The following is a 25,755-nucleotide window of genomic DNA, read 5'->3' on the forward strand; positions in this document are numbered from 1 at the left end:
TGTTAAAATTAATGAATGCGTCTGTGGGTTCGACCCCTGTATGGAATGAACCTGCTCTGAGGACGGGTTGCACACATCTACGCTACTTCCTTAGTGTGAGTCGTGCTGGTGCAATGCAGCCCGTCCTCCAAACAAAGATCCAAAAGTGATTCCATGCACCCGCCAAACCCCCTGTTTATGAATGAAAAGCGGTTTACACACGACTCACAACTGCTGACGTTCGAACACTTCCGGAACAAGTGCTTCACTGACGAATTTTATTCGAATCACAACGCTATAAATGCTTCACCCACGTACTACAAATACAAATAATCGCCAACAGAACCTAAACACCTAACCTAACCTATCCTATGCCTATATATACACAATATGCTAATATATTATAATATTAATTTATACTTGAGAAAATTCCCGTTTTGAATGAACAGCATGTTAAAATTTATGAATGCGTCTGTGGGGTTGACCGCTGGGTGTAATGGACTTGAGTCGAGGACGGGTTGTGCAATGGGGTGACGACATATATCATCACGAAATATAGTGACATATTGATATACCAGAGAGCAAGAGACTGAAAGCCACACACATACACAGGAAGGTGTATACTGTGGGAGAATGCAGATTCATACGAAGTGTCAACCATGACAGTTAGAGTGACAGGTGATTGACACTGTCCTCCAACTATTCCTCTTAACGAGTCATTCCTTGACGGACTGTGATCGAGCTCGTCTTAAATTAATGGAGGAGCAGGTAAGATTTTATTACATTTTTCCTTCAAAACTAAATTTCTTAAGTTATTAGAACAATGCTGTTAGGTTTGTGATTCCCAGATACAATATATATATTTTTTTGCGTCTATAAAGATTGCAAATTGCGTGATCAATTGCTAGGATTAAATACGTGAACAGTCGATTGATTAATTGATAAAGGTTAAGCCACCAAAGCGGTGGCACGGGCATGAATAGCCCGTAAATAGTGTATAGTCGTTCAGTGAATAACAATATGGCCTGCATGACTGCCGGTGAATAATATTCACCTGTGTCTTTTTGTGACCTTTGTAACCTGTAAACACGAGGTAAATTAGCGGTGAATAACCAGGTAAATTGGCGGTGAATAACCAGGTAAATTGGCGGTGAATAACCAGGTAAATTGGCGGTGAATAACCAGGTAAATTGGCGGTGAATAACCAGGTAAATTAGCGGTGAATAACCAGGTAAATTGGCGATGAATAACCAGGTAAATTAGCGGTGAATAACCAGGTAAATTGGCGGTGAATAACCAGGTAAATTGGCGGTGAATAACCAGGTAAATTGGCGGTGAATAACCAGGTAAATTGGCGGTGAATAACCAGGTAAATTGGCGGTGAATAACCAGGTAAATTGGCGGTGAATAACCAGGTAAATTAGCGGTGAATAACCAGATGCCAGAAAAGACTAAAAAAAAAAAAAAAGAAAAAAAAACACGAACACGCTCCGAATCGCAGCCCGCTACTCGTGTAGGCCCGGTCTCTGTTCACGCTCGGAAATCCCGGGTTTCAATTCCATGCCGGGACAGAAGATTGGGAGAGCAAGTTTCCTTTCACCTAATGTTCTGTTCACCTAGTAGTATACAGGTACCTGGTACTTGGGTAGCAGTTGTTGGGTTGCATCCTTGTGGTGTGTGTGTGTGTGGGTGGGGGGGAAGGGGGGACCTCGATATAGGCCTAAAATGTATATATATATACACAGGTATCTTTCCTTAATCACTCTGTTCACCTATCCCCCTGCTCCTATCCTGCCCTATTGTCCTTCCATGCGTATAGCGTACAAAGTGTGGTGTATTGTGTGTGAAGTTTGAATACGCTACGTTAAGTCCCCCCCCTCCCATAAACCCCCTCCCTAACCCAACCTCACCACCTCCACCCTCTTCCCCTTCGCTAGCTTCGTCTACTATCCACCCATTCCCCCTCCTCCCTTTCTTCCACCACATTCCCTATTCCTCTAACCCCCCTCTCCCCCTTTCCTCCAACCCCTTCTCCCCTTTTCCCCATTTCTCCAGCCCCTTCCCCTCCTTTTCTCCACCTCCCTCCCCCTCCTTTTCTCCACCTCCCTCCCCCTTTTTCCTACAGCCCCCTTCTCTCCTTTTTTCACCCCCTTCCCCCTTTTCCTCCACCCCCCTTTGCTTACAAATAGTTCTATATTTCTTCAATACATATTCCTTAATTAACATTGTAGCGAGAAGCGTTGATTCAGTCACGTGTCACCCTGCAGGTCCGGCGCCCCTTTGCGTCACAATGTGCGTCACAACTGCGTTGGCCAGAATGATGAGGGCCTTGTGCCTCATGCCCTGCCTCAACACACTCATCACCACAAGGATGAGGGTCTACGCTTCCCTCACAGCTATGAGAAGTCGAGTGTACTTTAAGATGCGTGAGACCAAATGTGCGTGTTGTTTGATGAAGCTGTTCTGCGTCTTATCATCTACTGCCACTGTATTCTCAAGATTGATCAGTACCTGCACTTTCAGGACGATTGCTGCTGCTTGTCTCAAACCCTGCGTAGCCAGTTCCAGGACGAGACTCGAGACTTGTCTCACAGCTGTGGTGGCCACCTGGAGAATGCTCACTTCCTATTACTTGATGTGGTTGGTTAGCCTCTACTCCTTCAGGATGGGATCTGTCACCTTTCTCGAAGTACTGACGAAGACTTCTGTCCTCAAGATGCACTTCGCCACTTCTGTACAACAGTTGATGTTGGTCTTCAGATGCGCCAAGACGGTTGTCGTCAGTTCTGTCACAAAGACAGTCCTGCCCTGCTGCTGCTTCAGGATGTATTTGAACTCCTCTCTGAAGGAGTTGAAAAGGTTCTGGTCATATACTCGAAGGGTTCCTATCGACACCTCAAGATCCGTGAAGAATTTCTGCGTTAGTGCTTGCGATTACACCTATTCCTCGAATCCAGTCAGAAGCTGCTATCTCAGATTGTGCTTTTCATCTTCTTTGAAGAGAATATTAAGATATGGATATCATAGGGTACGCGTTCCAAATTCCTTTTCCAGTTTCTTGCGGACCTGCTTCCTCATAATCTTCGTAACAGTTTCACTCACGAGTCTAATGAGTTCTTGGTGTTTCAGAGTGGGGGCTGTTGCCTGTGATAGTTTCATGAGGACCGGATTGGTAATTGGACTCGTTGCTTTCGTGGGGAATGTCAGTGCCAGGCACGTTAGAGCGAGTGCCACTGCTCTAGTCGGCCTTGCAAGAGCCTGTTTGCTCCTGGCAAGTGCCACCCCCTCGTTAACCACCTGTTGCTGCCTGTGCTTGTTTTGTGTGGCCGTGGTAATTGTTGTATTGTTTGTATTGCTGTTGTTGTTGTTGCTGGTGTTGTTGTTACCGCTGTTGTTGCTGCTGTTGTTGTTGTTGGTGTTGGTGTTGCAGCTGTTGTTGCTGAAGCTTGTGTTGCTGCTCCTGATGCTGCTTTTGTTGTCCTTGCTGATGCTGCTGTTACTGTGGCAGCTTGTGTGAGTGTCACTGATACAGCTGTATCGGTTGGTGTATTATTTGTTTAATTTTTAACATGTTCTCTTATTGTTCTTGCTGTCATTATTAAATGCTAAATTTTAACTTCGTACTATTATTTGAAATCCACAATCCCCCCCCCCCCCAGCAAGGCTCCCACTCCACCCCGGCAAAGGGAGGGAGAGAGAGAGAGAGGGAAGGAGGGAGGGGGGGTTTATCCTTGCTGGGGGAGGGGGTCAGAGAGAGGGAGGGGCATTTAGCAAGCAGGACGGATAAACTGAAGAGTATTGAAACAGCAGACATTCTGCCCCATGCAAGAGTTACTCGGTCACAAGATAATTGGAAAAAGTCTGCGTACAGAGTCGGGTGTGAAAGTGAATTCACGCTTGTAGTGTGTCACTCTACAAACTGGACTGTAGAGCGACGGTCTCGCTACATGCAGGTCAGCGTTCAATCCCCGACCGTCCACAAGTGGTTGGGCACTATTCCTTCCCCACCGTCCCATCCCAAATCCTTATCCTGACCCCCTTCCAAGTGCTATATAGTCGTAATGGCTTCGTGCTTTTCCCTGATAATTCCCTCCCTCTCTCCTCCCACACTCTCCCACTCTCCCACGCCAGGTGTGGGAGTGTGGGAGAGTGATTTATGTCACCTTGCTTGCACCAGGTGGCATAAACAAATGAAATTTACGTGACATTAATCTGTAGCACAAAGAAGTTTGTCTTAAATGTTTATGTCAGATTTTCATTCAAACCCAGAACCGTATTTCTGCTTGTTTGCGTTTCTTGGTGGTGATGTCCGACCTCTCTTGCTTACTGTCTTGGGTGTCATTCCATCCGGAGTGTTACCCCCTCTACACGCTTTTAGGTAACTAAAACGGTGTTTTACTGTCTGACCAATCTGTTGTTTGCCGTATTTTGTCTCTGGTTCTGTAAACATGTTTTTTTCCTAACAGACGTCCTTGTTCTTTATTTGAAGGCAGTTAGACTAGATTACTTTTTTTTTTTTTTGTGTAGATTTACACATCAGCTACGAAAGCTTGGGATGGTCTTGCACTTTTGTTACTACGTCACTTAGAAACTATTCCTCTGTTGAGTACATTGTACTCGATGCTCTTTCCTTAGTACCTTGCTGTTCATCTCTGTACTGTTCCTTGTACTTTTTTTTGTCCTCCAAAACTTGTGTGTTCTTTCTTGTCTTGACTGAACCTTTGGGCTGATTCTGGACTTCTTTTATAGGGATAAATTTGTCTGTGATGTGAGGCCGAGAGTGAGAATACTATTTTGATTAAAAAAAAACTTCAGTTAATTTTGTCAGCAGCCACAACCTAACATCATTGTGTTATGGGCTGAAATAGCTTGTTCATGTAGACGTTAGTGTGTGTTGATAAGAGTTACTCGGCGGTTTAGATTAATACCTGTATGTAGAATATGTACTGAAGTATACATTAAAATCTTTTAAGTCTTATTGAAGGAAAATTTCGTCTTATTTGATGGCTTTGAATGAGGCTTTTTGATTCGTGAGACTTTGAAATGAGTTTGAGTTTGTCATCGTGAATTTTTTGTCATTCATGTTAGACACGACCAATAAACTGGCAGAATTCATAGGATTCCATGCTGTTGCTCTAAGCTTTTTTTTGCTCCTGTTGATATCCACTGTGAGTAGCCGGCCACATTCCAGTGACAATATTGCAAACAGTGTCGTCTAGGTAAAGTAGTTTTCAACATTCCTTCCATTGTTTGTCAACCAAACTTTTTGAGGGATAGAACGAGCAGGAGATGTGTGGACGGTTCTTGAAGATCAGTGTACAAGGTTTCTTGTGAAGTTTCTATAGTGGACACTGTACAAAGTGATTTTTTTTGAGGGGGGGGGGAGGGGGGTCCGGGACCACTATACTAAGTGGCCCTTTTATAATGGTAACTATTTATGCAAATGCCTGCCTGATTGTAATAATAAATTTATAAATAATAAATTCTTCATGTCTGATTGTAATAATAAATTCTCTTGCAACTTATAAGCCTACAATATCTCTAGGTATCTGTGTTAGATCTAGTCAGCTGTTGTGCCCCGTCAGCTGATCTCATTAACCCATTCCCCCCCCCCCCCCACACTACACATTTGTACAAGATTTTCACCACTTTTTGAAAAATGAATAAATTCAAGTTTTCATAAGAGTTTCATTAATTCCACCTACCCCCCCCCCCCCTTAGTGTTCATCACTGATGATCGGAGCCGACAGGTTTCTAGTTAACCAATTATCTTGCCTAAACGGTACAGAACGATACGGCTAAAATAGGACGTACTAACGAATTGCTCAGTGTCATTGTTACATATGTTGACCTTACACCTGTAAGTTGCCCAGCCTATAGGGCATTTGGGTTGAATTATTGCACACGCTTTCACTGCAATCTTCACATCAAGCTTAAAAAAAATCCAAACTGTGAATAGGCTGTTGATGGTTTACAAGCTCTCTCAAGCTCATCAATACTAACTCTGAGCTAAGTAAATATTGAGGCTCCTTTGTAATCTTCTTTCTTGAGGTTATCTTGAGATGATTTCGGGGCTTTTTAGTGTCCTCGACCAAGCCTCCACACCCAGGAAGCAGCCCGTGACAGCTGACTAACACCCAGGTACCTATTTTTTACTGCTAGGTAACAGGGGCATAGGGTGAAAGAAACTCTGCCCATTGTTTCTCGCCGGCGCCCTGGGATCGAACCCAGGATCACAAGTCCAGCGTGCTGTCCGCTCGGCCCACCGGCTCCCCGGCCATCTTAGCCACTACCAAGAAATGTCTGAGATAACTAGTCCACAGGATAACTAGTGTGTGCATAGAATAAAGACCTAAACTAGGGAGAAAATATTGGAATAATATACTATCCATTGGGCTTAAGATCTATAGTTACTCTTGGGTCTTTCTCATCAGACATCTTCCCTAGCTCTGTGATATAGGATGGCCTGCATTTCCACTCATCTCAAACGAGTAGTGTATATAGACGTTTACAACGTTCTTAAGGGCCAGATTCACGAAGCAGTTACGCAAATACTTACGAACCTGTCCATCTTTCCTCAATCTTTGGCGGCTTTGTTTACAATTATTAAAGAGTTAATGAGCTCCGAAGCACCAGGAGGCTGTTTATAACAATAACAACAGTTGATTGGCAAGTTTTCATGTTTGTAAACTGTTTAATAATTGTAAACAAAGCCGCCAAAGAGTGAGAAAAGATGGACAGATTCGTAAGTGCTTGTGTAACTGCTTCGTGAATCTGGCTTTTTTTTTTTTTTTTTTTTTTTTTTTTAAAGGGATATTCCTGCGCGGGCCCTTGGTGATTGCGACTATTGTAACTCTTGCGTTCCGAACTTTTTTGATAATTACTTACAAATTACTTCTTGGTTTCGAGAGTTTACCTACTGGTGCTTGCCTGTTCAGTGAGGCTATTTGTGGTAGCAACTGGCATGCGCACATACCCCATCACAATCAGATCTGGTAGAACTCTTGCAGAAACCTTTAGAGTTTCCTTTTTCTTACTACTCGTTCCCCCCCCCCCACTTCTCTCACCCCCCCCACTTCTCTCACCCCCCCCACTTCTCTCACCCCCCTCACTTCTCTCACCCCCCCACTTCTCTCACCCCCCCCCTTCTCTCACCCCCCCCCCTTCTCTCGCCCCCCCTTCTCTCACCCCCCCCCTTCTCTCACCCCCCCTTCTCTCACCCCCCTCTTCTCTCACCTCCCCCATGCCACTCACACCCTTCCTTGCTAGTTCATTCATTCATGCTCCCGACGGCTCCGTGGCGTTCAGTGAGGCGTTGCTGTCCCAAGGCCAGAGAGATCACCTCCGGCAGTTTGAGTCGCCCACCCTACCCAAACACCTTGAGGGACGACTGTGGCCGCTGTTCACCGGCTGTTGTGAGCACACTGTGCCCCCTCCCTCTTCCCCCTGTGCTCCCCTCTCTTCCCCCTGTGCTCAGCTCCTCTTCTTCCCGCTGTGCCCCCCCCTCTCTTCCCCCTGTGCTCCCCTCTCTTCCCCCTGTGCTCCCCTCCTCTTCTTCCCGCTGTGCCCCCCCTCTCTTCCCCCTGTGCCCCCTCTCTTCCCCCTGTGCCCCCCTCTCTTCCCCCTGTGCCCCCCTCTCTCTTTCCCCTGTGCCCCCCCTCTCTCTTTCCCCTGTGCCCCCCCTCTCTCTTTCCCCTGTGCCCCCCCTCTCTCTTTCCCCTGTGCCCCCCTCTCTCTTTCCCCTGTGCCCCCCTCTCTCTTTCCCCTGTGCCCCCCTCTCTCTTTCCCCTGTGCCCCCCCCTCTCTCTTTCCCCTGTGCCCCCCCTCTCTCTTTCCCCTGTGCCCCCTCTCTCTTTCCCCTGTGCCCCCCCTCTCTCTTTTCCCTGTGCCCCCCCTCTCTCTTTCCCCTGTGCCCCCCTCTCTCTTTCCCCTGTGCCCCCCTCTCTCTTTCCCCTGTGCCCCCCCTCTCTCTTTCCCCTGTGCCCCCCCTCTCTCTTTCCCCTGTGCCCCCCCTCTCTCTTTCCCCTGTGCCCCCCCTCTCTCTTTCCCCTGTGCCCCCCCCTCTCTCTTCCCCCTGTGCCCCCTCCCTCTCTTCCCCCCTGTGTGCCCCCCCTCTCTTCCCCCCTGTGTGCCCCCCCTCTCTTCCCCCCTGTGTGCCCCCCCTCTCTTCCCCCCCTGTGTGCCCCCTCCCTCTCTTCCCCCCTGTGTGCCCCCCTCTCTTCCCCCCTGTGTGCCCCCCCCTCTCTTCCCCCCCTGTGTGCCCCCCCTCTCTCTTCCCCCCCTGTGTGCCCCCCTCTCTCTTCCCCCCCTGTGTGCCCCCCTCTCTCTTCCCCCCCTGTGTGCCCCCCTCTCTCTTCCCCCCCTGTGTGCCCCCCTCTCTCTTCCCCCTGTGCCCCCCCTCCCTCTCTTCCCCCTGTGCCCCCCTCCCTCTCTTCCCCCCCTGTGTGCCCTCCCCCTCTCTTCCCCCTGTGCCCCCCCCTCTCTTCCCCCTGTGCCCCCCCTCTCTTCCCCCTGTGCCCCCCCCTTCTCTTCCCCCTGTGCCCCCCCCCTCTCTTCCCCCTGTGCCCCCCTCCCTCTCTTCCCCCCCTGTGTGCCCTCCCCCTCTCTTCCCCCTGTGCCCCCCCCCTCTCTTCCCCCTGTGCCCCCCCTCTCTTCCCCCTGTGCCCCCCCTTCTCTTCCCCCTGTGCCCCCCCCCCCCAACACCGGTGTGTCAGCGTCGGCGGATGTAACAAGGAACTGGATGACCGCATAAGTGTTCTGCCAAGTTGATGACCCAATTCCTGCGCCCGAGGACGCGCATGTGCACTATGTGTGGCGGCCCTCACAGTACTCACGGGGGCGGATGGAATGGAATTACCAGGGAATTCATGCAGGTCGGCGTTCAATCCCCGACAGTCCACAAGTGGTTGGGCATCATTCTTCCCTTTCTGTTCCTTTCTGAGAATACCCGGTGCATAGGTTCGAATCCTCACCACGGCTCCTGTTGATTTTCTTAGTCTTGCTTATTGAGTACGTTATACAGCAGCTTGATCTAACCAATGTTCCCGGCTGTACAACAGTGAGAAAACTGCATTTCGAAACACAAAGGGTTCAAGGAGCTCCGTTTTCTATGAGTTTCTTTAAAGAACAACTCTACATCACCGACTTTCCGGGCCTTGCAGAGGTGCCTTGCAGAGGTGCCTTGCAGAGGTGCCTTGCAGAGGTGCCTTGCAGAGGTGCCTTGCACAGGTGCCTTGCACAGGTGCCTTGCACACGTGTCTTGCAGAAGGCGCAGTACCTCTTAATTGCTGCTCATCATCTTCATAACTTCCTGGAATTAATCAAACATCATATCCACGTGGGATATGGCAGAGTCCCCCCCCCCTCGTCCGTGGCTGTCACAATAACTTAACAACAGCTGATCATTGTTGTTGTTGTTGTTATAGATTCAGCTACTCGGAACAAGTTCCAAGTAGCACGGGCTATGGTGAGCCCGTAGTGGACTTACCTGGCATAGGAGCGGTACTGTGAAGTGAACAGGTGATCATCGTGTCAGCCTTAAGAAAGCTGTATATATCTTGTGACAACAGGTTCTAAAACCTGTCTCGATCTGGCCATTACGACGTCACTTGACGTCAAATGGAAGATTCGACGTCAAATATACCTAGAAGCTATACCTAATTTTCCTCAAATCTTAGATCCCACTCCCAAAAAGAGGGATGGACTCCTACGTAGCCAGTAAACAATCCCAAAAGTCTTGTTGCTTCCTTCACTAGCAACTTGTCCTCTTTGGCAGTGCTCTGTTCACTGTTTGATTGCTGGGTTCACTGTTAGATTGCTGGGTTCAGTTGGGGGTTACGATAATTAAGCAGATTCCCAATTTAAAAATAATAGGCTCTGACAGTGCACATTTTTTTTGTTAATTGGGTACCTTACCTTACCTTGAGGTGCTTCCGGGGCTTAGCGTCCCCGCGGCCCGGTCGTCGACCAGGCCTCCTGGTTGCTGGACTGATCAACAGCGGTAAACGTAAATACATTGACAGTAAACGTAAATTTATGTGTAAATATCACTCGGGGTGATCGAAATGTGTGTTGCTAGGATTTAGTTGATTTAGATTCCAATAGGCCTATTTTAGGCGTGTATTTAGTCGGATTTAAGCAGTAATAGATCTTGGGGGGGGGGGGGGTCGCTTAGTACTTGGACAATAGCGTGGGTGGGATGTTGTCTGGACAATACTGTAGGTGGGACGATACAACAAAATGCCTCTTAACAATACCATATTATCAAGCCATGTTTGTTCCACGAGACGGTACGACACATGTGGCAGAGGTGACAGGTGTGTCTTGAACCGTCCTTAGGAACACCTCACAGCATACCGTGGGTGGTATGCTGTCAGGTGTATGCTGTTTCTGGCATCCACCTGAGTTTGAGAACGAAGATTTCTAGCTGCAAAAACTGGCATCTGTTGACTATGATGCCATTCCCCAAGGCCTATAAGCATGATGTAGATGCTGTAGCATCTGTGTAACACCTGTACAACACCTGTAGCAGGTATTGGGGGCGCTGGGGCTGTAGAAGGGCAGTGGAACAGGACGCAGGTGGTGAGTTACACAGCCTGCCTTAGGCACCAGAAATGATGGTGCATATTGGATCAAAAAGTATGGGAAAACGCAGAGGATTACAGCTTCTTAATCGAATACGTTTCCCTTTGGTGAAGGTGGCCGGCCGCGCCCAACCGTGTCGTCTTAGAGATGTAATTTTAGTGTTGCAATGGGGGGAGGGCTAGCGTACTGCAGTGGGGGGGGGGGGGGGTGTAACGTACCGCAAGGCGGTTGCAATGGTGGAAAAGCTGTATTAAATAAACTCTACAATTGCTCTCTCTCTCTCCCTCATATTGCTTATGCCAAAATTATACTACTACAAATCACGAATATTTCATGTCGAATCGATTTCGATTTTCCGTTTTGATATAATTGGGTAGTTTACTAATTACCCAGGGGGGGGGGTAGGAAACTGTCTTGGCAGCATCTTAGACGTTTCTGCTGGACAAGCTGCTATAAGGGCTTACAGCTCCTCGAAATGAACCGACTCTTGGAATATAAATTGAGAAACTATCGTAGTATTGTTTCTCCATGACCTGCACTAGCTAAATACCTCTGGATATTGAAAACCTTTAATGATTATCTGAATATCAATAAATCTGGACATAAGAGAGAGGTATGTCTGCCCTCAGCACTGGACAATGAATCTTGGACACAAGAGAGAGATATGTCTGGCCTCAGCACCAAACAATGTATCTTGGACACAAGAGAGAGATATGTCTGGCCTCAGCACCGGACTGTACCGCCTTGGACACCGCCGGAAACCATCGCTGGTTACGGCTACCGAGCGCTGAGAAGTAGTAAGAGTCGTGACAGACGATGGTAATCTAATTTCCTCATATCCTGTAAGTAAGGCGACAGGCGACCCAGCCCTTGTGAGGTCCCAGCTTCACACGCGGGCCCACTCAAGCGAGAGAGGGGGGCCCCCAGGTGTCGGTGCCTGTGTCTGGCGGGTTGACCTTTAGCTCCTGGTTTCCTCCATTTGAATTGTCGGTTGCGTGGTACAGTGGCTCCACCTCGGTTCAGGTCCCCGTTCAAGATCCAAGGAAGGAGGAGGAGGAAGTGAGGTGATTGAGAACTTGGGGAAGGAGTTCACTCCTGCAGGAGTCAGGTTGCTGACGAGATGACGTGGTCGTGATGACGTGGTTGAGTCGTTTTGATCATTATTATGGTCGTTTAGTCTGAACGTGGTTGGTAACATTTAGGCAGAAGAGTGTGCCACCTTGGAGTGCCACCTTGGAGTGCCACCTTGGAGTATAAAGCAGCACTTATGTCATGTTGCAATGCGACTCGACCTCCTACAGCAGGTCCCTCTCGAGTAGGAAGGGGGGGGGGAGGTGTCGAGGGTGTTACTGGAGGAACAGCAACATCTCGTGAGGTGTAAGGCTGAGGATGGTGTTCCTGGAGTGTACTCATCTAGATGTGCTCGCGGGGGTTGAGCTCTGGCTCTTTGGTCCCGTCTCTCAACTGTCAATCAACTGGTGTGTGTGTGTGTTCGAATTGCTGGATTTTGTCCCATTATAGATTTCCTGTAAACACGAGATGGTCCCCATTCCATATGACTGTTCCGTTATTGACTGGGTACCGAGCCTGGGCAGACCTGGCCTCTTACACCTGTTACAGAGACCCGAGAGGTCAGAGCACCCCCCTCGTTCCTGGCCGGGACAGAAACGGTTGTGCAAGTTTCCTTTCATTTCATCACCTGTTCACCTACGAGTAAATATTTACCTGGGAATTAGATAACTGTTGTGAGTTGCATCCTTGGATATGTCAGGATATCAAGTCGTGTGTGATATTGATATTCATACGAGTGTGGGAGGGGGGGGGGGAAGTGATGACAACGTTTCGGTCGGTCCTGGACCATGTCTTAACATGGTCCAGGACCGACCGAAACGTCGTCGTCTCATCATCTTCTAGGTGGCCTGGTCATCATATCTTCAGCCTCGTTATTGTGACTCATCATCTGCACTTAACTACCGATATAACATTGTTATAATCTACTGACGATCTAATTCGCATCTGAGGAATCTTCTAAGGATGTGATGGGCCGGGCCACAGGAAGCCTTGGAGGTTTTCCTGGATATAGCGGGTTCCGGTGACGGGGTGGGAAGGGAGGGGGGGAGGGGGAAGGGTAATAAAGTGGGAGAGATACAAATGGCTTGGAAGACAGCCAAGAAGGGAGGGAGGGAGGGAGAGAGGAAGGAAGGGATTAAGAATGAAGAATAGATACACAGTGAAGGAAGATGGGAGTGAGGACTGAAGATACTTGAAGCCTCTCCTTCTTCACTCCTTCCTACTTCTTCAGTGGTCAAGTGGAGGTCAACCTGGAGGAGGAGGAGGAGAACCATGAGGAACACAGATGGAGTACCACCTCCAGAGGAAACCCTCGGGCTGAGGAAGACGTTTTCTCTGGATATTATTTTTCTTTTTTTCTTTCAAGCAATTACCTTCTTCCGTCTCCACCCCTTACCGGCCCGGTCACCTCCTCCTGAAGGTGTTGCCCCCCTCTCTGCCTCACCGGTGCTGCCTCACTCGGGCTCTAGCTCTTGGACCCCGATTTTATAGCTGCTGGTTGTCTAATGCAATGACTTCTCTTGCTTATTGTTTAAGATGGGGTTCCACGATGGATTGACATACTCTAAGACTGGCCTCACCTAGGCGGTATATAATGTAATCTAGAAGCTTATTAAAGTGTTTCATTTCCTTATTCAAGTTTCTGAAGGATGTTCTGACTTGCAAGAGTTCAGTATGCAGCTGACGTTATTCTATTTATATGAGCCTCTGGAGTTAGGTTTGGTGTCACGTCCACTCTCAAGTCTTTTTCTCTAGTCGTTATAGGGAGGTAGTTTCTCTTCATCGTTGGTCTTTCGGTATCCTGCCTCCTGATTCTATTTCCATAACCTTACTTTTGCTGGTATTGAACTCTAACAGCCATTTCTTGGACTAGCTCTGCAACCTGTGTGAGTGTAATTACCTAAATGTAGTTACAGGCTGTGAGGATAGTGTACTATTTTCCTGTTGACGTTAAATGTGTCGAGTGTTATCGAAAGGTACCATAGTCGTAGCCCTAGTACCAAGTTTAGTAGCCCTAGGCAACCCCCTTGCCCACCCTTCCCTCCCTCGTTGCCCACCCCCCTTGCCCATCCCTTCAGTGTCCAACCCACTGTGCAACACCCACCATACCCCACTTCCCCATACCCCATTACTACCTGCAACCTCACTAAACCCTTCATATAGTTCTAGTTTCTGTGTATATAATTACATCCCAAATCAACCCAACCCCCCTCCCCCATTTCCTACCATTCACAACACAAGAGCCAAAGCTCAACCCCCGCAAGTACAACTAGGTGAGTACACCATCTCCACTATTCAGTCAGCTTTGTTCTGTTATTCATAGCCAAAAAGACCTTTAAATATAAATTTTGCCGGGAAGACTGTATAGCGCGCAGGAACCTGGCCCATATGTGAAACAATTGACTAGTACAGTAAGCGCCCTGACCCAAACAAGAGTGGGCGATTTTATGAATGAATACAACCTTGGATCGGATGACGCGTGGGAAAACTTAACTGCCGTTAAGCGTACACGGCTTTTTTTTTAATGATTTATATTTAGCTTAATATTTTATTTGGTGCTATTTATTCAATGGATTTCTGAATTGTATGAATCATATATTTTTAAAGTTATAGCGACTATTGTATTCATTTATGCGGGAAGTCTTTGAACTCGTTAGGGCAACACCGCGTTTGAACTCCCGACAATGAATGAAATAGTAAAGCGAGTGATGGCATCACCATGTGTACTGCTATCATACGCCAGAATTTACAATACCGGTAACGCTAATTCCCCATCTACTTTTTTTCTAAAACCATTGTACATTAAAGTACGATCATCATCATGGCTCATGTCTTTAAATTTTTAGATAGCAATAACCTTGTTATGAAATTTAGTCACTTTGTCAATACCAAGAAAAAGTGAAAAACTCACTAGTCAGCAACTCGAGCTGTCGACAAAGAAAACGCGGGCCTTCAACTCGACGGAAGACGAAAACAAACACACGCTCATAAAATGACTTGCCTGATCGAGGATAGAATTTCTATGTTTATCTTGGGGTTCTTTAGGCTTCCCCTCTCGCAGCTGCCCACAACCTCAAGCTTGAAATATTTAGATTTAGAAGCTTTATTCGTAAGTGATTAATACAAATTATTACAGTTATGGCTGTAATGAATTGGTGAACAGCCACAAAACCTTGAAGTTAGAAGGGAATCTAATCGCAGAACTTAATTACAGAACCTGTAATAATAAAATAATAAGGGTAACTACATAAAAGGCCTATTAGCCGATACGAAGCAGTTCCTAGGCCTATACTAGATAAAACACCTAACAAAGCATTTGAATGGAGCTTAAATAGGCTAGTCAAAATAAAACGCAAGTTTGTAGTAGCAGGCAACAGACTATCTTACCCTGTGGTGATTCCAGGGATCAACGTCACCGCGGCCCGGTCTCTGACCAGGCCTCCTGGTTGCTGGACTGATTAACCAATTTCCGACTTCTCTGCTGGACTTTTACAGTCTCCGTGGTGTAGTGGTAAGACACTCGCCTGGCGTTCCGCGAGCGCTATGTCATGGGTTCGTATCCTGGCCGGGGAGGATTTACTGGGCGCAATTCCTTAACTGTAGCCTCTGTTTAACGCAACAGTAAAATGTGTACTTGGATGAAAAAACGATTCTTCGCGGCAGGGGATCGTATTCCAGGGACCATAGGATTAAGGACCTGTCCGAAACGCTACGCGTACTAGTGGCTGTACAAGAATGTAACAACTCTTGTATATATCTCAAAATAAATAAAAAAAAAAATGCTGTTGGACGCGGCTGCTCACAGCCTGACGTATGAGTCACAGCCTGGTTGATCAGGAATCATTTGGAGGTGCTTGTCAAGTTCTCTTGAACACTGTGAGGGGTCGGCCAGTTATGCCCCTTATGTGTAGTGGAAGCGCGTTGAACAGTCTCGGGCCTCTGATGTTGACAGTTCTCTCTTGAACACTGTGAGGGGTCGGCCAGTTATGCCCCTTATGTGTAGTGGCAGCGCGTTGAACAGTCTCGGGCCTCTGATGTTGACAGTTCTCTCTTGAACACTGTGAGGGGTCGGCCAGTTATGCCCCTTATGTGTAGTGGCAGCGCGTTGAACAGTCTCGGGCCTCTGATGTTGACAGTTCTCTCTCAGAGTACCTGTTGCACCTCTGCTTTTCAATAGGGCAATTTTGCCCCTTCTGTCATGCCTATTGGTCTCATGTGATGTTATTTCCGTATACATATTTGGAATTAATCTCTATATATTTTCCAAGTGTAAGTTAATATGCCTCTCTTGCCTGCGCTCTAGACAATACAGATTTAGAACTTTTAATCAGCCCAGTAATTTTTATTATTTTTATCTATACAGCTACAAGAGTTCTTACATTCTTGTAGAGACACAAGCACGCTATGGGTGCTTGTGTCTTGTTTTATAAACATGTACACTTGTTAGATCTGTGGGCCCCCTCCAGTAGGTGGGTATGGGCCCCCCCTCCTGTAGGTGGGTATGGCCCCCCCCCTCCTGTAGGTGGGTATGGCTCCCCCCTCCAGTAGGTGGGTATGGGCCCCCTCCGGTAGGTGGGTATGGCCCCCCCTCCAGTAGGTGGGTATGGGCCCCCTCCAGTAGGTGGGTATGGGCCCCCTCCAGTAGGTGGGTATGGGCCCCCTCCAGTAGGTGGGTATGGCCCCCCCTCCAGTAGGTGGGTATGGGCCCCCCCTCCTGTAGGTGGGTATGGGCCCCCTCTAGTAGGTGGGTATGGCCCCCCCTCCAGTAGGTGGGTATGGGCCCCCTCCAGTAGGTGGGTATGGGCCCCCTCCAGTAGGTGGGTATGGGCCCCCTCCCTCCAGTGGGTGGGTATGGCTCCCCCCCTCCAGTAGGTGGGTATGGGCCCCCCCCTCCAGTAGGTGGGTATGGACCCCCTCCAGTAGGTGGGTATGGCCCCCCCCTCCTGCAGGTGGGTATGGGCCCCCCCCTCCAGTAGGTGGGTATGGACCCCCTCCAGTAGGTGGGTATGGACCCCCTCCTGTAGGTGGGTATGGCCCCCCCTCCTGCAGGTGGGTATGCCCCCCCCCTCCTGAAGGTGGGTATGGGCCCCCCCCTTCCTGCAGGTGGGTATGCCCCCCCCCCTCCAGTAGGTGGGTATGGGGTGGCTTCCATAGGCTTACAGAGGTTAATATCATACACTAAATCATTCCCAAGGAAATGGGTAATTACCCCTCGTAATTAGTCCTTGTAGACGACGACGACGATGGTTGGGTCGTTGGTAATGGAGATAGTTTGTTGCGGTGATTTGAGACAGTGGTGGTGGTGGTAGTAGTAGTAATTATAATGGTAGTTATGCTAGTGATTGGGAGTGTCTTTACTGCTGGTTATGTTGGTAGGTGGTGGTGGTAGGGATAGTTGTTGCTGGTGGCGGATGTGGTAGTGGTGGTGGTGGAGGCCCGGTCTTCGACCAGGCCTCCACCCCCAGGAAGCAGCCCGTGACAGCTGACTAACACCCAGGTACCTATTTTACTGCTAGGTAACAGGGGGCATAGGGTGAAAGAAACTCTGCCCATTGTTTCTCGCCGGCGCCTGGGATCGAACCCAGGACCACAGGATCACAAGTCCCGCGTGCTGTCCGCTCAGCCGACCGGTACCAGGTTAAGTACAAGCACTTTTTTTTTTAAGGGGGGGTGGGGGCAAATTCTCGACGCGTCGAACCAAAGTTCTTGTCAGGTACATAGACTTCTCCTCCCCCCCCCCCCATAGACATAGACTACCACAGACACGTACAGCCAGAGAATACACAGACAGGTACGAGCAGGGAGCTAATATTCACCTGTTATGTTCATAGTTTCTAAACATATTTTTTAAATTGCTATAAAGCTTCGACTCTCTTGAAATGCTTCTTCACAGGATAAAAATCTACTTTATTGATGTCCGTAACACTCGCTGACGTGACGTTACAGCCAAGTAACACTCGCTGACGTGACGTTACAGCCAAGTAACACTCGCTGACGTGACGTTACAGCCAAGTAACACTCGCTGACGTGACGTTACAGCCAAGTAACACTCGCTGACGTGACGTTACAGCCAAGTAACACTCGCTGACGTGACGTTACAGCCAAGTAACACTCGCTGACGTGACGTTACAGCCAAGTAACACTCGCTGACGTGACGTTACAGCCAAGTAACACTCGCTGACGTGACGTTACAGCCAAGTAACGCTCGCTGACGTGACGTTACAGCCAAGTAACACTCGCTGACGTGACGTTACAGCCAAGTAACACTCGCTGACGTGACGTTACAGCCAAGTAACACTCGCTGACGTGACGTTACAGCCAAGTAACACTCGCTGACGTGACGTTACAGCCAAGTAACACGAGGTACGGAACACAGGTATTGTAAAAGGGTAAGTCTGGTGGAGGCGGAGTGGGTAAAAAAAAAAGGTGGTGGTGGGTGTAAGGAATGCGAGAGCGGGCGGGGGTGGGTGGGAGGGCGGGCGGGCGGGGGTGGGTGCGGGTGGGTGGGTGGGTGGTAGAGCCTCATATGGCCAGGGGGTTCTGGACACAATCGCCCACTTCCTCTCTCTCTCCTGGCCGCCCACGGTACACTAAGATGGTGATCTTAAGATGCCAGATCTCTCTCTGCAGCATCCACTGTGTTTTGGGGCGCTTCTCAGCATCTTCTCACCGTCACCCGTCACCCCTCTTCCCGTCACCCGTCACTCCTACGACCCCCATTTCAAGTATCAGTCCGATTTCCAGGTGCCAGCCTCTTTTGGAAGTCCAGTTTGTAAACAAAGCGGTACAGACCACAGGATGAACAACCCAGTATTTATCCCCCCTTCATATTGCGGGGTGTTGTACCTACAGGATGAACGGCGCTGCCCAATGCCCGCCTGAGGGGAACAGTCCATGACAAAGGTAATCGCCTCCCATTCCCTCTATGCCTTAGGCCTGGGTCCTCAGGCCTACCGGAAACTGTCAAATGACTCTGGTAACGCGAGTAATCTAAGGAGAGATTAGAGATAAGGGAAGCATGGAGAGTGGTCATTAAGATTATATATTTTTTTTAGAGCTGTTCCTTAATTAAAATTAAGGAAATGGGGAGGTTTCGGTCCGTCCTGGATCCCTTATCAAGTTCAAATAGTGGTGATTTGATGCTCCATCATTGTTAGTGACGCAATTCCATCTGTTTTCGTAGTTTTACAGAAATGGGATTTCGTAAAATGCGTCTACAAGGACTTTGTAGATTGTGCTTGAAACCACATTGAGTTTCAAGCAAGTTTCAAGTTTCAATCCCATGGGGTTTCAAGCAACTCAAGTGTTTGAAACCCCATTATCAACCCCATGTGCTTGAAACTCCATTATCAACCCCAAGTGCTTGAAACCTCCATTATTTAACCCAAATACGAAATCAATGTCACTGAGTTGAACAAATCCACAAGGGCCGTGACGAGGATTCGAACCTACGTTTACTGACTTGCTCTTCCTACGTCAACAAATCTTCCAGCGACGCAAATATACGTCTTGAGAAACGCTGGACGAAGACGCCTGGGAACCAGTGAGGGAACAAAAGACCGTCGGCCCTTACCTTACCAGAGCCTCTTTATCAGGATCTAAGATCTTTATCACTAGCGTTGGTTCATTCATCTATAGCAACTCATCCTACCTGAGGCAGCCTGTCTCGTCTCTCTCTCTGTCCTAACTCTCGACGGCCGCCAAATACTCCATAAATGAGGGTGGATTTGATTACCTATAATTGAAACTTAAGACGAAGCCGACAGAGATGATTCGTACAAAGATAAGAACGGCTAGACAGGCGGTAAAAAAAACAAATACTTTTTAATATTTTAGTTTGAGAAATTTCATCTATTTTTATTTTTTTCATGGAGAGAATATGTGATACTTTAATCAACTATTGCATAATTGTAAGATATTTAGATATCAAAAACATGTTTAGATATCAAAAACATGTTTAGATATCAAAAACATGTTTAGATATCAAAAACATGTTTAGATATCAAAAACATGTTTTATATTTACAGGTCATGTGCAAGTTGTTTTTGAAATCCTGAAATATATTTATTTCCGAAATTCTATTACAATTCAAAATAGTTAATTTCCGTATAGGCCGACCGAAAGGGCCTGACAGCTGAGTAGACAGCGCTTGGTATTCGTAGTCCTAAGGTTCCGGGTTCGATCCCCGGTGGAGGGGGGAAATAAATTGGCAGAGTTTATTTTAGCCTGATGCTCCTGTTGACATAGCAGTAAATAGGTACCTGGGAGTTAGACAGCTGCTACGGGCTGCTTCTCCTGGGGATGAATAACAAAGAGGTCTGGTAGAGAACCGGGCCGCGGGGACGCTAAGCCAAGAAATCATCTCAAGATAACCCCAAGATAACCTTAGTTGAGCACAGGACTTACTGACCATGTATGATCATAGATCTAAGCTGAGCTTGATTTAATAAAGGCTTAAACTGAGCTTAGTTAAGGGGAATGTTCTGGGCACTAGTCAAACACCATTAGTAATACCTCGGTCCATTACCTAACTCGTGATCTGAACAGGTTTACAATTACCTTGAGTTGCTGCTAACTACCTAAAATCCAGGTTCACTCAAGCTTGACTCAACATAAAGGGGATTTCCAATTAGATTTACAGCCCAGACCACGAGGAAAAGAGATTAGTTTACACGTGAGAGAACAGTTGTAACGTGGAAGCGATCAAGATCTAGCACACACATTGATTAAGTCAACCAGGAGATGGCACGGGCATGAATAGCCCGTAACTGGCACACAACCTCGTGTCTCAACCTATTACCATCATCTCCCCCTTCAACTAACCCCAGCAACACACAACCTATTCCAGCACTGTAGAATAGGTTGTGTAGTGAAGTGTTCCAATCCTGGAACACTTCTGGAAGCTAGTGTTTCAATATACAAAAAAACTGCTAAGATTTCTTGCAATTGTTCCACGAAAAAAAATTGCTGAATGCGAGAACGATTTACTCGGATTGAACAACGAGAATAAGCAAACGCCTCGATATATATATCACAAGTCTCAGGTTGAATATCTGAACACTGTCAAATTATTGATCTGTCAAACTATGAAACACAGTATCAAAACACACACACACAAATAAAGACAGATAAAGACGATAAAGACAGACTGTTTAACGCAAGGGGACAAGACAGACTATTTAACACGTACTAGGGGACACAGGTGGAAACTGAGTGCTCAAATGAGCCACAGAGATATTAGAAAGAACTTTTTCAGTGTTAGAGTGGTAGACAAATGGAATGCATTAGGCAGTGATGTGGTGGAGGCTGACTCCATACACAGTTTCAAGTGTAGATATGATAGAGCCCAGTAGGCTCAGGAATCTGTACACCTGTTGATTGACAGCTGAGAGGCGGGACCAAGGAGCCAAAGCTCAACCCCAACTAGGCGAGCATTCGCGTAGCTTTGCTACACACACTAACAATGATTGTTAAAAGATGTACAGGTTTCGCAAGTAGTTGCGTAAATAATGAACACACGTCCTGTCACTCATCAGGTTCACAGGGTTCATAAATGTCGTTTTTTTCCCCATCATAAATTATTAGCAGTGCGGGTAGTGAAGCGAGCAGCGGCCGGCGTGGTGTAGAAGCTGTGGTTATTATTCCTTAACGTGTACTAGGAAGTAGGAGGACATGGCAGGTGGTCGGTACAGCGACGTCCTCGCTCCTTGCAGGGTCAGCGTTCGATCCCCAATGGTCCCTGTGGTTTGAGACGCCATTCCTTCCCAATACGCCTCATTCCCAGCCTCTTACCCCTCGTATCCTTTCCAAGTGGTACGTATAGCCGTGCTGGCGTGGAAATCACAAAGGGTTCGAATTCCAGATAGTATGTTTCTTTCACGTGAAGCCACTGTTCACCTGGCAGAGGACGGGTCCCCCAGGGGTGCCAAAACGGCTCATCAACCCCGATAACCTCACCTCGGGCGTCACGAAAGAGTCATCTACCCAATACTTCACACAGTATTGACCACCATCCGCGCCCCCATGAAGCTTTCACCCCCAGGAACACAGGTAAACAGCAGCCATGACACGGGAGAAAGAGAAGAATGAGTGTAAGAGGGGGGACTCGTCAGAGGCGTGTCTGGGAGTGACGGCAGTGGAGGCGACGGTCGCCGTCTCTCTCTCTCATGAACTTCCAATACTTTGATAACGATTCGCTAACGTATCGTATCATCCCTAACGTTTCGTATCATCCTAACGTAGCGAGACTCATCCTAACGTAGCGTTACCCATCCTAACGTAATCAAGATTGTTACCCGATACCTGTGGTTTTACAAATCAGAAAACGGGAACTGTGCGATAGGCCCTTAAACCTTTGATCTTGGAGATATTCCTCGACTCACAAACCATTAACAAGGGGCCCAGTGGTCCTTGGAGGTGGGGGCCCCGAAGAGTCAAAAAGTAAAATACAGATTTAATAAAGAATTTTCACCCATCGGTAATCTCCTGCATGAATGGCGTAAAGTCTGATAAACAGTTTGTGGAGTGCCCCAGGGGCCCTGTCTTGGGCCTCTGCTGTTTACAATAAACGATTTAGGTATAGTATGTATAAACAGAGAACAAGTTTACCGATAGAAGGAGACAGATTCGAAGACAATATTGCTATATTACAACTTAGGCTCTTAAAATGGACGAAAGATAGGCAGATATAGAGTTTTATGATGACAAATGCAGGGTTTTGAGGCTAGGTATGGGTACCCACGGATGGGTACTAGACTTGTCAGATATCAGCTGGAGAATGTTGAATATTGTCACATCTGGATGTGAATGTTATCTGGAATGTTATACAACGAAATATATACATTAATGTTGGAATTACAACAAGTAGGCTAGTAGGCTTCATTATTAGAACTGTTATCTTGAGGTTATCTTGAGATGATTTCGGGGCTTTAGTGTCCCCGCGGCCCGGTCCTCGACCAGGCCTCCACCCCCAGGAAGCAGCCCGTGACAGCTGACTAACTCCCAGGTACCTATTTACTGCTAGGTAACAGGGGCATTCAGGGTGAAAGAAACTTTGCCCATTTGTTTCTGCCTCGTGCGGGAATCGAACCCGCGCCACAGAATTACGAGTCCTGCGCGCTATCCACCAGGCTATGAGGCCCCCTGTTAGTAATAGTTCTACTTTGTTAGTACCAAATGTTATTTTTTATAGCTTTTTGTTGTCCTTTTTAAGATTATAACGTTGAAATGTGGACGGTATATTTTCCATATATACAGCTACCCTCCTCCTCCTGACTATATCAACGATTACATAGTTTGTGTCAAGAGATAGTTATACCTCTCTCCCCCTCCCCCCAAAATGCTTAATTTTGCAGGATTGTCACATAGAAGTATATGGATAGTAGCCTATCCTAATCAAAGTTAATCCCGAAACAGCCGTCGTTAATTGCCAAAGTTTCGCGTTTCCACGAATCATATCGTGGATGTCTGACGTCGCATGCGAGGTATAACAGGTCAACTAATTATATCGACGGACTACGGGATCACCATAGACCGTGCTACATGGAAATTTTGTTCCAGTAGCTGAATCTAAAACATCATGACTACAGTCGCAGGAATTAAATGGTGAAATTGTGGACACGAAAGAATGTATAATGTGTTTTTTTTTTCAAGAATCTTGACGAACTTTCTGACGAACAAAACGCTCCAGGATTATTGAAGGTGACAAATGTATTGGATAAACAAAAAAATTATGATTTGTTCATGCAAGTAAATGAGCGTTGGAGTTGTTTATTGTTGCGGTAGAGTGCAATATTTTGCCATAAAGCAACAGATAAGTCAAGGGAAAGGAAGAGAGCGCTGGTTACACATGTCTTTAAGACATAGCACTCTGTGTTTTCATGTACTTCATATTGACTTCTCTTACTTCCTTCCTGCCTCTTAATAACACACTTTTTTCCCCCCGCCTGAATTCATCACAGGCAGCCATCGACCATTTGTCAGTCACGAGCTCCAAATATACCGTAACCACCAATGTGTTTTGAAGCCTGGTGTGAATACAGTGACATCTGTATAAAGTATTGACACTTCCTTTGGGATATAATAACCGGTTAGTGTCCCGGCGAGTTCTTGTCATGGATAATACTTCAAAATTGGGGTTTGCTGGTTTACCTGTAATTATGAACCTGTTGGAATGATGGGGGAACCGGACCTGATCCAGTGTTGGAACACGGAGCGCACCACATGGATTTTAACTGCTGCGGTAAGAGGGCTTGGAGGGTGTGGCGCCAGGGCCTGAAGGGTGTGGCGCCAGGGCCTGAAGGATGTGGCGCCAGGGCTTGGAAGGGTGTGGCGCCAGGACCTAAAGGGTGTGGCGCCCATGCCTTCAGCCTCTCCTCACCCCTGGGAACCACATACCCGCCCCCACCAGAGAGAGGCTTACTCCTGGAAAGGGCGACACGAGCAAGAACATTCATCTGTCACATTCCAGCCTTGTGTAAAGAATGACTTTGCTTTTCCCATTCCACTCGTCACTGTGGAGGAAGAGGAAAGGAGGGGGAGTGATGGTAGGGAAGAATGAGAGAGAGAGAGAGAGAGAGAGAGAGAAAGAGAGAGAGAGAGAGAGAGAGAGAGAGAGAGAGAGAGAGAGAGAGAGAGAGAATTGGATGACGTGGTGAAAAGTGTGTTCGTATGGAAAAGTGGAGACACGTGAATTGTTAGGCGTGTAGGAGGAAGGAGAAGTGTATTAAATAAGTTGATGACATAGTGTGGGAGAATATGAAGGTAATAAATGATGCATATGGTGATACAAGAGACGCAGGGTATAAGGTCAGACGCCAAATGACTTCAATATAAGATCTTGCGCCCCCCCCCCTCCTTTCTCCAGGTGTGTGTGTGTGCAGTGTTGCAGGTGTGTGCGTGTGCCTGCGTGCGCATTGGTGCAGGTATATCTTGGGGACGTCAAGCAAGAAAAGGGGGGAAAACAAGTGTTAAAATTAAATGATTTCTAGTAACTAGTGTTAATTAGCGCCACGGTGACAATTCCCGGAACCCCAAACCTAAAAGATTTCGCTGCAGCAGACCGGCATGTTCTTACGTACGTAGATACTGTGCAGCAAGTATGCATTATCCTAAATTAAAGCCCAAAACCTATTGATTATCTCTTGTTAAATATCACATCAATATTAGCGTTGATATTTTTGCTTATATTATTGACGGTCTTGCTTCTGTCACCCCAAAATATATAATTTATAAATTATACATAAATCATACATACATAATTATACATAAATACATACATAAAGGCTAACGAACGAAACAACGAAAGCTTTACGCCTTTCACTGAGCGAGCGAAATGCCTGCAGATAGGGGGCCTGACAGCCGAGTGGACAGCGCTTCGGATTCGTAGTCCTGAGGTTCCGGGTTCGATTCCTGGTGGAGGCAGAAACAATTGGGCAGAGTTTCTTTCACCCTGATGCTCCAGTTCACTAGCAGTAAATAGATACCTGGGAGTTGGACAGCTGCTACGGGCTGCTTCCTGGGGATGTGTAACAAAAAGGAGACCTGATCGAGAACCGGGCCGCGGGGACGCTAAGCCGCGAAATCATCTCAAGAAGATGCCATATTGGCGTTCAAAGTAGGACTTCCTCTCAGTTAGATACCAGTTAGGTACTTCTCAGACCCTTCCTTATTGTGAGCAACCATGGCATAGTTGGTAAAATAACCATCTACTACTTCTGAGGTCCGAGTTCGATGCTCCAAGTGAATGAAATAAACGGGAGGTTTATACTAGCGATAGATTAATAAAGATTAAGCCATCCAAGAGGTGGCACGGGCATGAATAACCCGTAATTATACTAGCAGTAAATACCTCTTAAATAGTCCGGCTTGCTTGACAACCCCGTGTGCAGGCGATGAGTCAAAATAACGTGGCTAAAGTATGTTGACCAGACCACACACACTAGAAGGTGAAGGGACGACGACGTTTCGGTCCGTCCTGGACCATTCTCAAGTCGAATCAAGTCGAATTTGACTTGAGAATGGTCCAGGACGGACCGAAACGTCGTCGTCCCTTCACCTTCTAGTGTGTGATCTGGTCAACCTCGTGTGAATCGGGAGATTTCCAAATTACACGTGTCTCTC

General features: G+C 47.3%; 1 protein-coding gene across 5 annotated transcripts in view; it reads left to right on the top strand.

The window, feature by feature from the left end:
* The first annotated feature begins 237 nt into the window (after nucleotides 1-237).
* The window catches only part of LOC123772384 (glutamate receptor ionotropic, kainate glr-3), a 48,856-nt gene continuing 23,338 nt past the window's right edge, over nucleotides 238-25,755 (top strand). Inside the window, exons 1-3 of one of the 5 annotated variants that reach the window (XR_011228863.1) lie at nucleotides 486-747; nucleotides 2,247-2,417; nucleotides 2,488-3,595. The gene's annotated coding sequence lies outside the window, so the exon portion shown is untranslated. Of the gene's footprint in view, nucleotides 748-2,246; nucleotides 3,596-25,755 lie in introns of those variants that run through there. The other 4 variants (XR_011228864.1, XR_011228865.1, XR_011228862.1 and 1 more) reach the window with 4 other exon arrangements.

This window comes from Procambarus clarkii, chromosome 17, assembly GCF_040958095.1.
Source record: "Procambarus clarkii isolate CNS0578487 chromosome 17, FALCON_Pclarkii_2.0, whole genome shotgun sequence".
Lineage (NCBI taxonomy): Eukaryota > Metazoa > Arthropoda > Malacostraca > Decapoda > Cambaridae > Procambarus > Procambarus clarkii.